This window comes from Giraffa tippelskirchi, chromosome 7 (assembly GCF_054371585.1).
Source record: "Giraffa tippelskirchi isolate mGirTip1 chromosome 7, T2T-mGirTip1v1.2.pri, whole genome shotgun sequence".
Lineage (NCBI taxonomy): Eukaryota > Metazoa > Chordata > Mammalia > Artiodactyla > Giraffidae > Giraffa > Giraffa tippelskirchi.
In genome coordinates this window covers 158807513-158824628 of record NC_137281.1, presented here as the reverse complement: position 1 = coordinate 158824628, position 17116 = coordinate 158807513, and the positions used below count along the sequence as shown (strand labels likewise).

Genomic DNA, 17116 nt, shown 5'->3' with positions numbered 1-17116 from the left:
TCTCTCGCTGGAGACTGAGGAAGGCGGCAGGAGGAGAAGGCGGGGGTTTTTAAGCACCAGAAGCATTTCACTCTCCATTGGTGACGCGAACAATGGAGAGAGCTGATTAAGTTTGTCGAAGCTGAGACAACCTCTGGCTGATGGCCCCTGCGGATGCAGGGACCTCGGTCACACTACAGTGAAAAGGAACTGAATTCTACTGACAACCTGAATGGGCCCAGAAGCACATTCTTTCCAGAATCTCCGCAGAATTACTGTGGCTGGCCAACACTCTGATTTTGGCCCTGAGACCCAGGAGGAGAGGAGAAACCAGGGGAGTCCACCCTGCCTGCGGGTCTGTGACTTAACGAACTGCTTGTTGCTTCAGGCCGCTAACTTGGTGGTCATTTGTCATGGCGACAATAGACAAGGAATCGACGCCCTCCCAGCTTCCAGGACAGTGCTGCACCTTCAGCTGACTTACGCTCGTGTTGACTTTTGATTTTCCTCCCTCTGGAAAAGTAGTCCTTACAGCAAAAAGTGTGACCACTGTGTGTGTTTCGGTCACACTGGCTTATATATGCATACTTCAGAGATACTGCAGGTTTAGTTCCAGACCACCGCAGTAAAGTAAATATTGCAATAAAGTGAGTCACCTGGATTTTTTGGTTTCCCAGTGCATATAAAAGTTATGTTTACACTGTGCAGTAGTCTATAAAGGATACAACAGCACTGTGTGTAAAGAAAACAATGTGCATACCTTAATTTAAAAATATTGCTAAAAAATGCCCTCTGAGCCTCCAGCAAGTCCCAGGTCTTTTGCTGGCGACGGGTTTTCCCTCCATGTTGACTGCTGGCTGATCGGGGTTGTGGTTGCTGAAGGTGGGGTGGGCTGTGGCAGTTTCTTAATGAAGTTTGCTACATTAATTGACTCTTGTTTTCACAGACCATTTCTCTGTAGTGTGCAATGCTCTTTGATAGTGTTTTACCCACAGTAGAACTTCTTTCAAAATTGAAGTCAGTCCTTTCAAACTCTGCTGCTGCTTTGTCAACAGAGTCTGTGTAATATTCTAAATCCTTTGTTGTTTTACAACAAAGATTGCTGTTCAACAAAGAAGATTGTTGTTCAACAATCTTCACACTATCTTTACCAGGGATAGAGTCCGTCTCAAGAAACTGCTTTCTCCTCATCTATAAAGCAAGCCCTCATCCACTGCAGCTTTATCATGAGATTGCAGCAATTCAGTCATATCTTCAGGCTCCACTTTTATTCTTGCTATTTGCACGATATCTGAAGTTGCTTTCTCCACTGAAATGTGGACTCTGCAAGTCATTCAACGAGGGTTGAAATCAACTTCTTCCAAATTCCTGTTGATGTTGATATTTTGACCTCTTCCCGTGAATCACAAATGTTTTTAATGTTATCTGGAATGGTGACTCCTTTCTAGAAGGTTTTCAATTTATTTTGCCCAGATCCATCAGAGGAATCACTCTCCATGGCAGCTATAATTGTACAAAATGTATTTCTAAATAAGACTTGAAAGTTGCAGATCTCTGAGTTGCAGAATGGATATTGTGTTAGCAGGCATGAAAACATTAATCTCATACATCTTCATTACAGCCCTTGAGTGATCAGGTGCATTGTCAATGAGTAGCAATATTTTGAAAAATTTGTTTCTGAGCATTAGGTCTCAACAATGGGCTTAAATTATTCAGTAAACCATGTTGTAAACCGACGAGCTGTCATCTGGGCTTTGTCGTTCATTCATAGAACACAGGCAGAGTAGACTTAGCATAATTTTTAAGGACTCTAGGATTTTCAGAATGGTAAATAAATATAACCTTCAACTGAAAATTGCCAGCTGCATTAGCCTCTAACAAGAGTGTCAGCCTCTTCTTTCAAGCTTTGAAGTTAGGTGTTGACTTCTCCTCTCCAGCTGGATGATATCTTCTTCCAGTACAAAGCTGTTCCATCTACACTGAAAATCTGTTGCTTAGTGTAGCCACCTTCATTATCTTCCCGGTGACTCAGATGGTAAAGAATCTGCCTGTCATGCAGGAGACCTGGGTTCAATCCCTGAGTCGGGAAGATCCCCTTGAGAAGGAAATGACAACCCACTCCAGAATTGTTGCCTGGAGAATTCCATGGACAGAGGAGGCTGGCAGGCTCTAGTCCATGGGGTCACAAAGAGTTGGACACGATTGAACAATAAACACTTCATTATCTTAGCTATATCTTCTGGATAAGTTGCTGCAGCTTCTACGTCAGCACTTACTGCTAAACCTTTTTTTTTAAATGTTAATGGAGATGGCTTCTTTCCTTAAACCTCTGCTAGCTTCAAGCTCTCCTTCTGCAGCTTCCTCATTTCTATCCTTCAAGAAAAATGGAGAGTTAAAGGCCTTGCTGTGGATTCAGTTCAGTTCAGTGGTGTCTGACTCTTTGCGACCCCATGGACTGCAGCACCCCAGGCCTCCCTGTCCTTTACCATCTCCTGGAGCCTGCTCAAACTCATGTCCATTGAGTCGGTGATGCCATCCAACCATCTCATCCTCTGTTGTCCCCTTCTCCTCCCACCTTCAATCTTGCCCAGCATCAGGGTCTTTTCTGATGAGTCAGCTCTTCAAATCAGGTGGGCAAAGTATTGGAGTTTCAGCTTCAGCATCAGTCCTTCCAATGAATATTCAAGATTGATTTCCTTTAGGATTGACTGGTTTGATCTCCTTGCAGTCCAAGGGAATCTTAAGAGTCCTCTCCAACACCACAGTTCAAAAGCATCAATTCTTTGACGCTCAGCTTTCTTTATAGTCCAACTCTCACATCCATCCATGACTACTGGAAAAACCATAGCTTTGACTATACGGACCTTTGTCAGCAAAGTAATGTCTCTGCTTTTTAATAAGTTGTCTAGGTTGGTCATAACTTTTCTTCCAAGGAGCAAGCGTCTTTTAATCTCATGGCTGCAGTGACCATCTGCAGGGATTTTGGAGCCCAAGAAAATAGTTTCTCACTGTTTCCATTGTTTCCCCATCTATTTGCCATGAAGTGATGCCATGATCTTTGTTTTTTGAATGTTGAGTTGTAAGCCAACTTTTTCATTCTCCTCTTTCACTTTCATCAGGAGGCTCTTTAGTTCCTCTTTGCTTCATGCCATAAGGGTGGTGTCATCTGCATATCTGAGGTTATTGATATACTTCTCATGGCAATCTTGATTTCAGCTTGTGCTTCAACCAGCCAAGCATTCTGCATGATGTGCTCTGCATATAAGTTAAGTAAACAGGGTGACAATATACAGCCTTGACGTACTCCTTTCCCAATTTGGAACCAGTCTGTTGTCCCATATCTGGTTCTAACTGTTGCTTCCTGACCCGCATACAGGTTTCTCAGGAGGCAGGTAAGGTGGTCTGATATTCCCATCTCTGTAAGAATTTTCCACAGTTTGTGGTGACCCACACAGTCAAAGGCTTTGGCATAGTCAATAAAGCAGAAGTAGATGTTTTTCTGGAATTCTCTTGATTGTTCTATGATCCAACAGATGTTGGCAATTTGATCTCTGGTTCCTCTGCCTTTTCTAAATCCAGCTTGAACATCTGGAAGTTCATAGTTCATGTACTGTTGAAGCCTGGCTTGGAGAATTTTGAGCATTACTTTGCTAGCATGTGAGATGAGTGCAATTGTGCAGTAGTTTGAGCATGCTTTGGCATTGCCTTTCTTTGGGATTGGAATGAAAACTGACCTTTTCCAGTCCTATGGCCATTGGTGAGTTTTCCAAGTTTGCTGGCATATTGAGTGCAGCACTTTAGCAGAATCATCTTTTAGGATTTGAAATAGCTCAGCTGGAATTCCATCACCTCCTCTAGCTTTGTTCATAGTGATGCTTCCTAAGGCCCACTTGACTTTGCACTCCAGGATGTCTGGCTCTAGGTGAGGCTTAATAACACAATTTAAATATTGTTGTTTCTCAGGAAATAGATCAGAGTAGTGGGAGTGAGATGGGGGAATGGCAACTTGGTAGAACAGGCAGAACACATCCAACATTTGTTGATTAAGTTCTCTGTCTTACATGGGTGCAGTTCACGGTGCCCTTCAAACAGTTATAATAGTAGCATCAAAGATCACTGATCAGAGATCACTGTAACAAATATATTAATGAAAAAGTTTGAAATATTGCAAGCATTACCAAAATGTGACAGAGACATGCAGTGAACAAATGCTGTTGAAAAATAGTGCCAATAGACTTGCTTGAGACAGGGTTGCCACAAACCTTCAATTTGCAAAAAATGCAGTATCTGTGAAGCTCAATAAAGTGAAACACAAAAAAAGAGGTTTGTCTGTGCTGACTATGGTAGTGTTCATCTGAAATAAAACCTAATTCAAAGAGATTAGTTTAAAAAATCCTTTATCTACCTATCTACCTATCATCTATTTGGTGATCCAGGTGACTCATGGGAGAATCATGGAGAGGCAGCCTGTCTAGATCACTGGCTGCAGCAGTGGGAAATGACTCTACTGACCCTGGACACAACAATGTAATGGAAGAGGACTAGGTTCTTCATGGTGGAAGGGAAGAATGAAGCACCACATTATTAAGCAACTTAAGCTCCTGGCAGGTTACACACATCCAGATTTCAGAAGAATTTTCAAGAGGTCTTTGCTTCAGGTTTGGGTCTCTCTCTTGAATCCATTGCTTCATGATGGGATGGAGGATTTGTGAGTGGTCCCCGTTCTATCTAGCTCATCCCAGGATTCTCTGTGGTACCAAAACCTATGTCCTGGGTCTAGTGGGAAGTCTCCCAGGTTCAATCTTCATGCTGGATATTGTCTTAAACTTTCTGCTTTTAGACTGTCTGTCCCCTACCAATACTTCCATTTAGTTTCTGGTCCTAGGATGCTGCATCAGGATTCCAGGATTCTTCTAAGCATGACTTCTGGCTGGTCATCCAGTTACCCCTGATTCTTTTCTGTTAGAAAATGAAATGGTGGTGAATGTGTGGGGAACAAGGGGTGAGCACTTCAGATCCTTTGGGTAGAACCCAGAGGCAAGCAGCCCTTCGATATTGCCAGCACGAACCTCATAGTTCCAATGAATTATGCTCAGAGAATCTTTTACTCCCCTACTGTCTTGAGCTGAATTGCCAAAAGCTGTATTATCCTTGGCTTCCCAGGTGGTACAGTGATTTAAAAAAATTTGCCTGCCAGTGCAAGAGATGCAGGAGATGCAGGTTTGATTCCTGGGTCAAGAAGATCCCCTGGAGGAGGAGATGACACCCACTCCAATATTCTTGCCTGGAAAACTCCATGGACAGAGGAGCCTGGCAGGGTACACTCCATGGGGTCAAATGGAGGTTTTCGGGAGCCTTGACTAGTGTGGGACTAGAGACAGGCATGCCCTCGTTTGACTTACTGGACAAGATCCTAAAGCCCTATAGGAGTAAGGGTTCAGAGACTGAGAGAACAGGGCTGCAGTAGCGGCTGTGCTTAGGGATCTACACCCCTTACCCCAGTGTAGAAAGGCTGAGGAAATGGACAGATGGCTTCACAAGTCATGGCTCTCGGGCACTGAGGGACATGATGATAACTATCTCAGGTCCAGAGGGTATATCTACAGATGCTTCAGTGAGCCCCTTCATGGGTCACTGCCCCTTGGTGAAGGGGCTTGCATAACTCAGTGAAGCCATGAGCTGTGCTGTGTGGGGCCACCCAAGGTCATGGTGGAGAGTTCTGACAAAATGTCCACTGGAGGAGTGAATGGCAAACCAGTCCAGTACACTTGCCGTGAGAGCCCCATGAACTGTATAAAAAGGCAAAGCGGTTGACACTGAAAGATGAGTCCTGCAAGTCAGAAGGTGTCTACGATGCTGCTGGGGAAGAGCGAGGGAGAACTACTAATAGCCCCAGAAAGAATGCAGCAGCGGGGCCAAAGGGGAAATGGCACTTCAGTTGTGGATGTGTCTGATGATGAAAGCAAAATCTGATGCTGTAAAGAACAATATTGCACAGAAGACTGGAATGTTAGGTCCATGAATCAAGGTAAATAGGATGTGGTCAAGCAAGAGATGGCAAGAGTAAACAACGACATCTTAGGAATCAGTGAACTAAAATGGACAGGGATGGGTGAATTTAATTCAGATGACCATTATATCTACTACCATGGGCAAGAATCTCATAGAAGAAATGGAGTAGCCCTCATAGTCAACAAAAGACCCTGAAATGCAGTACTTGGGTGCAACCTCAAAAATGAGAATGATTTTAAAGCAAACCATTTTCAAAGCAAACCATTGAGCATCACAGTCATTCAAGTTTACACCCCAACCACTGAAGCTGAAGAGTTTAGAAAACCAGAGATCAAATTTGACCCAGAGATCAAGTTGCCAATATTCACTGGATCATAGAGAAAGCAAGAGAATTCCAGAAAAACATCTACCTCTGTTTCATTGAGTACGCTAAAGCCTTTGACTGTGTGGATCATAACAAATGGTGGAAAACTCTTAAAGAGATGGGAATACCAAACCATCTTACTTGTCTCCTGAGAAACCTGTATACTGGGTAAGAAGCAACAGTTAGAAGCCTGTATGGAAAAACTGGTTTAGGATTGATAAAGGCGTATGACAAGGCTGTTTATTGTCACGCTGTTTATTTAACTTATATGCAGAACACATCATGAGAAATGCCAGGCTGGATGAGTGACAAGCTGGAATCAAGACTGCTGGGAGAAATATCGACAACCTCAGATATGTGGATGATACCATTCTAATGGCAGAAAGCAAAGAGCAACTAAAGAATCTCTTGATGAGGGTGAAAGAAGAGAGTGAAAAAGCTGGCTTTAACTAAATATTAAAGAAAAACCCAACAAACTAATAAGATTATGGCCACCGGCCCCGTCACTTCCTGGCAAATAGAAGGGGAAAAGGTGGAAGTACTGACAGTTTTCCTCTTCTTTAGCTCTAAAATCACTGTGGACGGTGACTGCAGCCTTGAAATTAGAAGATCATTGCTTCTTGGAAGGAAAGCTATGACCAACCTAGACTGTGTGTTAAAAAGCAAAGACATCATTTTGCCAACAAAGGTCCATAGAGTCAAGGCTATGGTCTTTCTAGCAGTCACATACAGTTGTGAGAGCTGGACCATAAAGAAGGCAGAGTCCTGGAGAATTGATACTTTTGAACTGTGGTGTTGGAGAAGACTCTTGAGAGCCCCTTGGACTGCAAGGAGATCCAACTAGTCCATCCTAAAGGAAATCAACCCTGAATACTCATTGAAAGGACTGGTGCTGAAGCTAAAGCTCCAATACTTTGGTCACCTGATGCCAACAGCTGACTCACTGGAAAAGACCCTGATGCTGGGGAAGATGGAAGGCAGAAGAAGAGGGCAGCAGAGGAGGAGATGGCTGGATGGCATCACCGATCCAACGGACATGAACTGGGGCAAACTCTGGGAGATGGTGAACGACAGGGAGGCGTGGGATGCTGCAGTCCATGGGGTCACAAAGAGCTGGACACAACTGGGCAACTGAACAACTTCAGTGAGAACTCTGTCTTCATTTATGGCTGTGACACTCGGGTCCCCTGAAAACAGGATATGTGTGTGTGTGTGTGTGTGTGTGTGTGTTGAGCATGCCCACACGCATGGGTACACGTGCAGTTATCGTTGGGAAATCAAGATGTGGGGTGTGTGAGACGTTTTTCAGGATTACTGTCTTACTCATGCATATCCTGTTTACTCTAGGAACAGCCCTTGATATTTTGCAGTTGGTTTCTCAATAGCCACACAAATACTAAATACTGCTATGCCTTTAGCTGTAACTGACTAACTCAGGAATGGGTGCCTGATCAATGTCACACTGACCTGAATCCTTCTCTAGTATCTTTCTGACTGGACTTTAGGAAAAAAAGGTTTTCTTTTATGGGGGAAGGAGGCATGATGAAATGAGATATTTAGCAACCATTGGATGTCCTATTTTTTGTCACATGGAAGAAATCGTCTACCTTGGAAGGAAACAGACCATGAGAAGCAGAGGCAAGACCCGGAGTCCAGGAGCTGCTCACTTTCCATTACTCCTGAATTCCAGCCGAACCTCTGACCTTGCCGTTGGATTGCTCAGTCCCTTAATAATGTAAGTTACCCCAGTATTCTTTCAATAAATTTTGTCTTGGTCAAATCTTGCTCTGGTTGGATTTCTAAGAGTCCTGACTAATACAGTAGACACAGTCAATAGTCCATACAACTGTAATTGTTCCATGTGTGGTAGAGATGACAGGAAGAATCAAATAATAGGAAGTCAGGAGTTAGAGAGATCCTTAGGGACAGGGCGAGTAAGATGAGATGGTTGACTAAAACTTTGACTTAGATGGATGGGGAGGAGCCTTTTGCTGCATAATATTCCAGGCCAGGATAATAGAATGTGTAAAAAGGCAATGGTCCCAATTCCAAAGATGTAGTTGAGAGACAAAGAGTAGTTGGAGATGAGTGAGTGTAAGAAGAGTAAGGTTGAAGGGGAACTTCACTGTTGAGGACTTTGAAGACCAAGCTAAGAAGTTTGTGCTTTATTGTAATTATTAATGTTGTTTAGTCATTAAGTCGTGTCTGATTCTTTGTGACCCTATGGACTATAGTCTGCCAGGCTCTTCTGTCCGTGGGATCATTAAGTCGTGTCTGATTCTTTGTGACCCTATGGACTATAGTCTGCCAGGCTCTTCTGTCCGTGGGATTTCCCAGGCAAGAATACGGAGTGGGTTGCCATTTCCTCCTCCAGGGGATCTTTCTGACCCAGGGATGGAACCCCTGTCTCTTGAGTCTCCTGCACTGGCAGGCAGATTCTCTACCACTGAGCCACCGGGGAGCCCCAAGGAGACTAAAATCTCTCAACATTAAAGTGGTATTACTAAAGTAGTAGTTTAGAAATTTTGACGTGGTGACGTGTAAGGTGAATTAAAGGAAGTAGGAAGTATATATGAGTAAAATATAGAAGGCAACTGCAGTCATCCTGATATGAGTGACAAGAACCTGGGTCAGAATGTTAGAGATGGAAATGGAGTGTCTTACTCATCTTTGTGTCCTTCATATTACTTAGCAGAGTGACTGACCATCTTGTAGGCACTCATCAAATTCTTGTTAACACATTAGGAATTCAAGTCAAGTAACATTATATCCATGTCATCAACATCTTATAATATTTTACCATTTTTATTACAATTTTAAAATAAACTATATTGTATTATTGAAGACAGTGAATATTTCAGTTGTCATTGAAATCCGGTATAACCTCATAAATACATACGTTTCTTTGTTGTTCCTTTTAAGTCACAGAAAAAACATCCATTGTTGGAGTAAGGTTTGTTCATGTGTTTATTAGAAACTTACTTTCTTATATCTTTAAAAATCTATGTAGACTATTCTATTTATCACTTCATAAGAAAATACAATATCCTCACCCACTTACAGTGTTAACTGGTTTTCTATCAAGGAAGAATACTGCTTATTAGCTTGATGAAAATACATGAAGCTTTCTTTTCCCTTATAACTGATCTTTAGAGAAAATGGCCAGAGCAAAGACCACTAGTGATCACGATGGAAAACAGAACATGAAGATGCCTTGTGGCTCCCCTGGTGGCTCAGATAGTAAGGAATCCGCCTGCAATGTGGCAGACCTGGTTTCAGTCTCTTGGTTGGGAAAATCCGCTGGAGGAGGGAGTGGCAGCCCAGTCCAGTGTTCTTGCCTGGAGAATCCCCATGGACAGAGAAGCCTGACAGGCTACAGTCCGTGGGGTCGAAAAGAGGCGGGCACGACTGAGCAACTAAGCACACGCACAGTCGGTGGATCTCATATTTTGTGTACTACGCTTTTGACACTTTATTATTCTATCTCCTTTTATTAGTAGAATACCGTGCCGCCCCCTACTATGCATCTCTTCATAACTTTGCATTCAGTGATGTCATACTGGTAGCTTGAAATCCTGGTGGGAGTGGTGGAAGTATTTACATATCAGACATTGATAAACACTATAAATAAATTCTGTTGATTGTTTATTCTGTTGTATGGCCTGTGGGTCTGTGATCTGTTTTTGTAAATTAGATCTTACTAGAATGCATCCACTTATTTGCATATTGCTTACGGCTGCTTTCATACTACAAAGGGAATGTTGAGTTGTTGCAACAGAAACTTTATGACCCACAAAAAAGCCTAAAATATGTGCTATGTGTCCTGTTAAGAAAAAGTTTGCTGATCCTTGGTCTAGACTTTAAAAGTGATGGAGAAAATGTTAATAATCAAGATTAAACTTAAAAGTGTGTTGTGCTTATGGCTTATCCTTGATGAATGACTGACGTTCTGATGTATATCTTCATTGTTTCACATTTTATTCTTGAATATAATGAAAATATTATTCCACATTGGAACTACATTCGACCATTCATAATATTGGTTATCTTTGGAGACAAGAGGTCAGTCAAACTCAAGGAGAACATTCTGTGAGAATCAATTGCTGTTTGGAATTCATGATAAAAAAAAGTAGTCACAAAAACATATACTGTTATATTCCATTTCTGTGAAATGTTGAGGATAGGCAAATTCACAGAGATAGAAAGTATAAAGCGTTTCCATTTGGTGGTGTCTTTAGACTTGTTCTCATAGTTGTTCAATCATCACTATGATATAATTTTAGAACATTTTCAATGCTGCCAAAAGAAAGTCCATACATGTTAGTAGTTATTCCCATTCCCCATTCACTTTACCTAAGACCTAGGTAACCAGTGGTGTTTTAGTGTATTCACAGAGCTATATAATGCTCTATAAATACTGCACACTTTATTATTACTTGTAAAACATGATATACCTTTGTAGTTTATAGTAAAGATTCAATGTATAAGATACATATTTATTTTTTAAAAAAAGCTCATTGTTGATACTACAAAGCTACAGTAACCAAAACAGCATGGTATCGGCACAGAAACAGACATATAGATCAATGGAACAGAATAGGAAGCCCAGAAATAAACCCACACACCTACAGTCAATCTTTGACACAGGAAGCAAGAATATACAATGGATGAAAGTTTCTTCAAGTGGTGTTGGGAAAGTTGGACAGTTGCATGCAAAGTCAGAGCACACCCTCACACTATAACAATAAACTCAAAATGGCTTAAAGGCTTAAATATACAATGACACCATAGAACTTCTAGAAGAGGGGCTTCCCTGGTGGCTCACTGGTGAAGAATCTGCCTGCCAAAGCAGGAGACATGGATCCTTGGTCCAGGAAGATCCCACGTGCCTCAGAGCAACTAAGCCTGTGCACCACAAGTATTGAGCCTGTGCCCTAGAGCCCACAAGCCAAAATTACTGAACTATGGGCCACAGATGCTGAAGCCAGGGCACCCTAGAGCCCATGCTCCAAGACAAGAGAAGCCACTGCAATGAGAAACCCAGGCTCAGCAGTTAGAGAGTAGCCCCCGCTCACTGCAGTTAGAGAAAACCCTGTACAGCAACAAAGACCCAGCACAACCAAATAAATATAAACAAAATTATATATATATATATATATAAAAGAACTAGAAAAGAACACAAGCAAAACATTCTTCAGCATAAATTGTACCAATATCTTCTTAGTCTCCCAAGACAATAGAATAAAAGCAAAAGTAAACAAATGGGACTTAATCAAACTTGCAAGCTTTTGCACAGCAAAGAAAACCATAAAACAAAGAGACAACATACGGACTAGGAGAAAATATTTGCAAACGATGCAACCAACTGGGCTTAATTTCCAAAATACACAAACAGCTCATTTAACTCGAACAAAAAACAAATGACCCAATTGAAAATGGGCAGGAGACCCAAACAGATACTTCTCCAAGGAAGATGTAGTCAAGAGACACATGAAAAGATGCTCAGCATCGATAGTTATTAGAGTCACGCAAACCAACACTACAGTGAGGTGTCACCTCACATCAGAGAGCATGGCCATCACAGTTCACAAATAACAAATGCTGGAGAGGGTGTGGGGAAGAAGGAACCCTCCTACACTGTTGGACAGTTGTTATTTGTGAATTTTTTAATAATGGCTATTCTGATTGGTGTGAGGAGATAGCTCCTTGTAGTCTTGATTTGCATTTCTCTAATAATTAGCGATATTGAGCATCTTCTCACATGCCTCTTAGCCATCTCTATGTCCCAGGCAGCTCATTGGTAAAGAATCCACCTGCCAAGCAGGAGATTCAGGTTTGATCCCTGGGTCAGGAAGATCCCCCAGAGAAGGAAATGGCAGCCTACTCCAGTATTCTTGCCTGGGAATTCCCATGGACAGTGGAACCTGGGGGGCTGCAGTCCATGGGGTCAGGGGAGCCTGGCGGGCTACTGTCCCTGGGGTTGCAAACAGTCCAAAGTGGATCATTGACTAAACAGCAACAGCAACACATTGTTGGTAGGAACACACATTGGTGTAGCCAGTATGGAAAACAGCACTGAGGTTCCTCCAAAAGCTGGAGTTGCTGTTATGATCCAGCAGTCCCACTCTGGACGCACATACCTGGTCAAAACTATCATTTAGACAGACACGCGCACCCCTGTGTTCATAGCGAAAGTATTCACAGCAGCCAAGACATGGGACAACCTGTGTTAGTTTCAGATTTCCTGGGGTTTCTTCACTGCTGAAGGGAGAGCTGGGGAGAAGTGGCGTCCTGCCCTGTCAGTGGTATCTTGGAATGACGTCGTAGGTGGCTCTGAGGTCACCTCACCCTCCTACGTCAATGGGATTGCTGCCCTGTCAGGCTGGTGAAAATCCCATGCTTAGTCTTTATGGCACTAAATGTTCACTGTGCCCTGCTGGTGGCTGGGGGCCTCAAGGGGTGGTAAAAACTTAGAATGAGAAGCACCAAGTGAAAATAGAGAAAAGAGAAGCTGCATTTTCCAGCCAGAACTGAACCAGGGTAACGCAAACGCCTACACTTTTATGTCATTTACTGATTAGACACCTGCGGGAAATATGCAACAAATACCAGTGGACTGAAGAAGCTGGATGGAAGCTACCCTGGATGCTCTGGTGTGCCCGGTCTAGGAATGTGCCAAAGGACTCGTTTTTGCTCAGTTGTTACGTCGTGTGTGACTCTTTGCGACCTCATGGACTGCAGCACATCAGACTTCCCTGTCCTTCACTGTCTCCGAGTTGGCTCAAACTCATTTCCATTGAGTTGATGATACCATCCAACAATCTCATCCTCTGTTGTCCCCTTCTCCTCCTGCCTTCAATCTTTCTCAGCATCAGAATCTTTTCCAAAGTCAGTTCTTCGAATCAGGCTTCAGCATCAGTCCTTTCAATGAATGTTCAGGATTGATTTCCTTTAGGATGGAGTGCTTTAATCTCCTTGCAGTCCAAGGGACTCTCAAGAGTCTTCTCTGACACCACAGTTTGAAAACATCGATTCTTCGATGTTCAGCCTTTATAGTCTAACTTTCACATCTGTATATGACTACTGGAAATCCTTTTAAATTGCTTTCCTGTGTCAAAATACAGACTATCTCTTCCAATTTATGACTAGTGGTGGATTTCATTATTCATGGACTCCAAAGGCCCTAATCCTGAAAAAGGTAACAGAACTAGGTACACATAAATTCTGCTCCATTTGGAGCCCAAGAAAGAGGACTGATGGGCAGGCTGGCTGCTCTGGGCTGTCACTCCTGCAGCCTAACCTCTGCATTCGGATACTGAACAGGCCTTATGCAATCTGAGTGAGGCTCCCGGTGAATTTTTTTTTATTCCGAATAATCAAATTTTGAGAATGTGGTACAGGAAAGTGCTGTCACATTGCATTAGGTTAGCACTGTGACTTCCGTGGAAATTGTCAGGTAACCTGATTGCCACGGCCCAATCATTCACAAGCATAACTTAGTTCACTTAGAGTTAAAAGAATGGACAAGTAATAAAATGTCCTATTTGGGGTTGTTGAAGGCAAGCAAAAAAAAAAAAAAAAGAAACTGCAGTGAAATCAGCCACTCATTCAGCTTTTCGTGGGTCTTGGGCTCCAGGAAGATGAGAGTCCTCCCCAGAGCATCCGCATATGCCAGGACTGCCTTTCCAGAGCCACGATGTGCCGTGACCCTCTTCTCATCTATTACACGTTTGGCTTTCCTCAGTGAGCACGAAATTCCTTACCAGTGTTAACAGGTTATGATTCATTTCTGTTTTTTCCAATGTGGTTTTCAGGGTTGTTTTTCTCACGTCGAGTCCCTTGGCAGCTTACCCAAAGTTGAGACAGGCAAACCTAAATCTACAGGCGTGGATTTTTACTGATATGGGGAGTGTTCCCAGGTGGTGCTCATGGTGAGGAACATGCCTGCCAAAGCAGAAGACTTGAGAGACGTGGGTTCAATCCCTGGGTCGGGGAGAGTCCTGGCGAAGCCATGGCAACCCACTCCAGTGTTCTTGCCTGGGAAATCCCATGGACAGAGGAGCCTGGTGGGCTGCAGTCTGGGGTTACAAAGGGTGGGATGTGACTGAAGCGACTGAGCATGGAGAGTGTCCAGGATAATAACCAATAAGGAAAAATGAGCAAATAATATGTGCGGCGTGATTCCAATTCTCTACCTATTTTTTTCCTCTTTCCTGCTACTTGTAGAGGTGACGTTGGGAAAATTACTTATCCTCTGTGAGCCTTAAATGTGCACAGCAATGTGTACCTGGCAAGGATGATGTGAGGACTAACAGTCAAGTGCTTGGAGGTCTTTTACAAATTTTGACAAGTCACCCTCATATTAATTTGCTAGCATTGCCATCACAAAGTATCACAGACTGAGTGGCTTAAATAACAGAAATTTATCTCCTCACAGTCCTGGAGGCTAGAAGTTTGCGATCAAGGTGCTGGCAGATTTGGCTTCTCCCAAGGCCTGTTTCCTTGGCTTCCCTGTGTCATCACGTGGTCTTCTTTCTGTGAGTGTCTGTGTCCAAACTTCCTCTGATAAGGACACCAGTCATTTATTGGATTAGGTCCACCCTGTGTGTGCGCATGTGCTCAGTCACGTTCGATTCTTTGCAACCCCATGGACTGTAGCCTGCTAGGCTCCCCTGTCCCTGGGATTCTCCAGGCAAGGATACTGGAGTGGGCTGCCATTTCCTACTCCAGGGGATCTTCCTGACCTGGAGATTGAACCCAAGTCTCGACTGCCTTCTGCATTGGCAGGCAGACTTTTCTTGTTTCAACCACTGGTGCCACCTGGGAGGTCCACTCTAACAACCTCATTTTGCCTTAATTACCTCTTCAAAGACCCTGTCTCCAAGTACAGTCATGGTCTGAGGAACTAGGGGTTAGGACCTCAACACAGGAATTGTGGGAGACACAAGTGAGCCCATAAACATAGCTCCTGCACAGCTGACCAACCCATTCCCACCAGGCTCTGTACTGATCATCCAACACTCATGGAAACTAACTCCCTCTACCTGGAATGTCAGATCTGCCTCCTTGACAGGTTTAGCCCTTCCTTCCTGAAGCTCAGCTCAAATGTAGGAATCTTTAGGAAGGGTTTTGATTCTAACCATAAGGAATTCATCCTTGCCTCTAGACCCCGGGACTCTCTGCTTGCATCTGTAACAGAGCAACAATTTTACATAATTCTGCATAATATACATAATTTACATAATCCTACAGGCCTGGGGCAGGTTCTGGCAGGTGTTCAAGAAGTAACCTGGAGAACTACGCTGAATGCCAGTTAATTAAACCAACACTTTCCCTTTGTCTGACTTAGTTGAGAAATACCTTCATTTGACCGTTGACAGAGGATTCTGAGGGCAACAGAGATGGGAGGAACAAACATGATCTCAACAGTCCATTAAGACAGGATAAATAAGCTTGTTTATCTTCCTTCCTGTGTATTTTATATTTAAGAAACCTATTTTAGGATATGTTGGAGGCAGCCTAATATTTCTAGATGCTAACACAAATGTAAAATGACTTTCCTGATTATAGATATCCTTTGAATTTTTAATCAATATGAGAAAAGCTTTTCTACTGACTAAGTCCAGAATATCACATGGGGGTGATTATTTAAACTGCTTGTGTAGGAGGATAAACACTACAAAAAGTCTGCTATGAAATTGTGCACAGATTATTTAAACAGGGCTATGTTTCAAGATGTAGGGCATGTACATACTCATATTTTATTTTGTGCCAACAATTTAGTTGAAAATGGATGTCCTAAGGATAGTTGGGATTATGGCACAACTCAGTGAGTTGGTTACCTGGAATCTTCCTCAATTAAGGGATTTTCTCTTTCTCACAGCACCTCGATTCCAAACAAGTAGGCTTTGATGAAGTCTTTCAGCTCAAAGTGTGCCTCACACACTTCCCTTTTCCAGGCTCACTGCCTGTACAAATCTGGAGCAACACCACACTCGTTAAGAGATGCCTTTCTGTTGATAGCTCAAGTCATGGAGGATTTCACACATCTGTGCACAGTCTAGAGATTTCTGTACTTTATTGCTGTTACATTAGAGATCTCAACCTTTTTTTTTTTTAAACTGATTCTGTTGCTAATATATAACTTGAAAAAATTACATGTTACTTATACTTCGTGCAAGTTCAGCAAAGGATTTTTGAATGGATGAATAAATGAACTGAACACTGAGATCTTGTCCAGAAAATGCCCAAGTCTTTAAAATGTCTGGAAGCCACTTAATTTCTCTTGTCTTTCTTCCTTGATGATGTCATCACGCACTTAGTCTTCAAGCAAAGGCACTTGGGAGCTGCAGTTGACACCTCTTCCTCTCGTGTCTTCTGTGAGTAAGTCCCACAGCTTCTCTCAAATGTTATCTCTGCTGCATTCCCTCTGCCTGTGCTTAGACCATTTCCCTTCATCTACGCAGCAGCATCTCATGGAATTGTGACAAAACAGGTTTGACTGCATATGACCGAGACCTGAAGTTCAGTTCAATTCAGTCACTCAGTCGTGTCCAACTCTTTGCGACCCCATGGACTGCAGCATGCCAGGCTTCCCTGTCCATCACGAACTCCCAGAATTTACTCAAACTCACGTCCATTGAGTCGGTGATGCCATCCAACCATCTCATCCTCTGTTGTCCCCTTCTCCTCCCACCTTCAGTCTTTCTCAGCATCAGAGTCTTTTCCAATGAGTTAGTTCTTTGCATCAGGTGGTCAAAG

General features: G+C 42.9%; 1 long non-coding RNA gene across 1 annotated transcript; it reads left to right on the top strand.

Annotated features, from left to right (window-relative positions):
• The first annotated feature begins 28 nt into the window (after positions 1 to 28).
• Positions 29 to 8025, top strand: LOC145513569 (uncharacterized). The gene is made up of 2 exons (XR_014059522.1): positions 29 to 2151; positions 7450 to 8025. It is a non-coding gene; the product is annotated as an uncharacterized LOC145513569 (long non-coding RNA).
• Positions 8026 to 17116: the final 9091 nt, after the last annotated feature.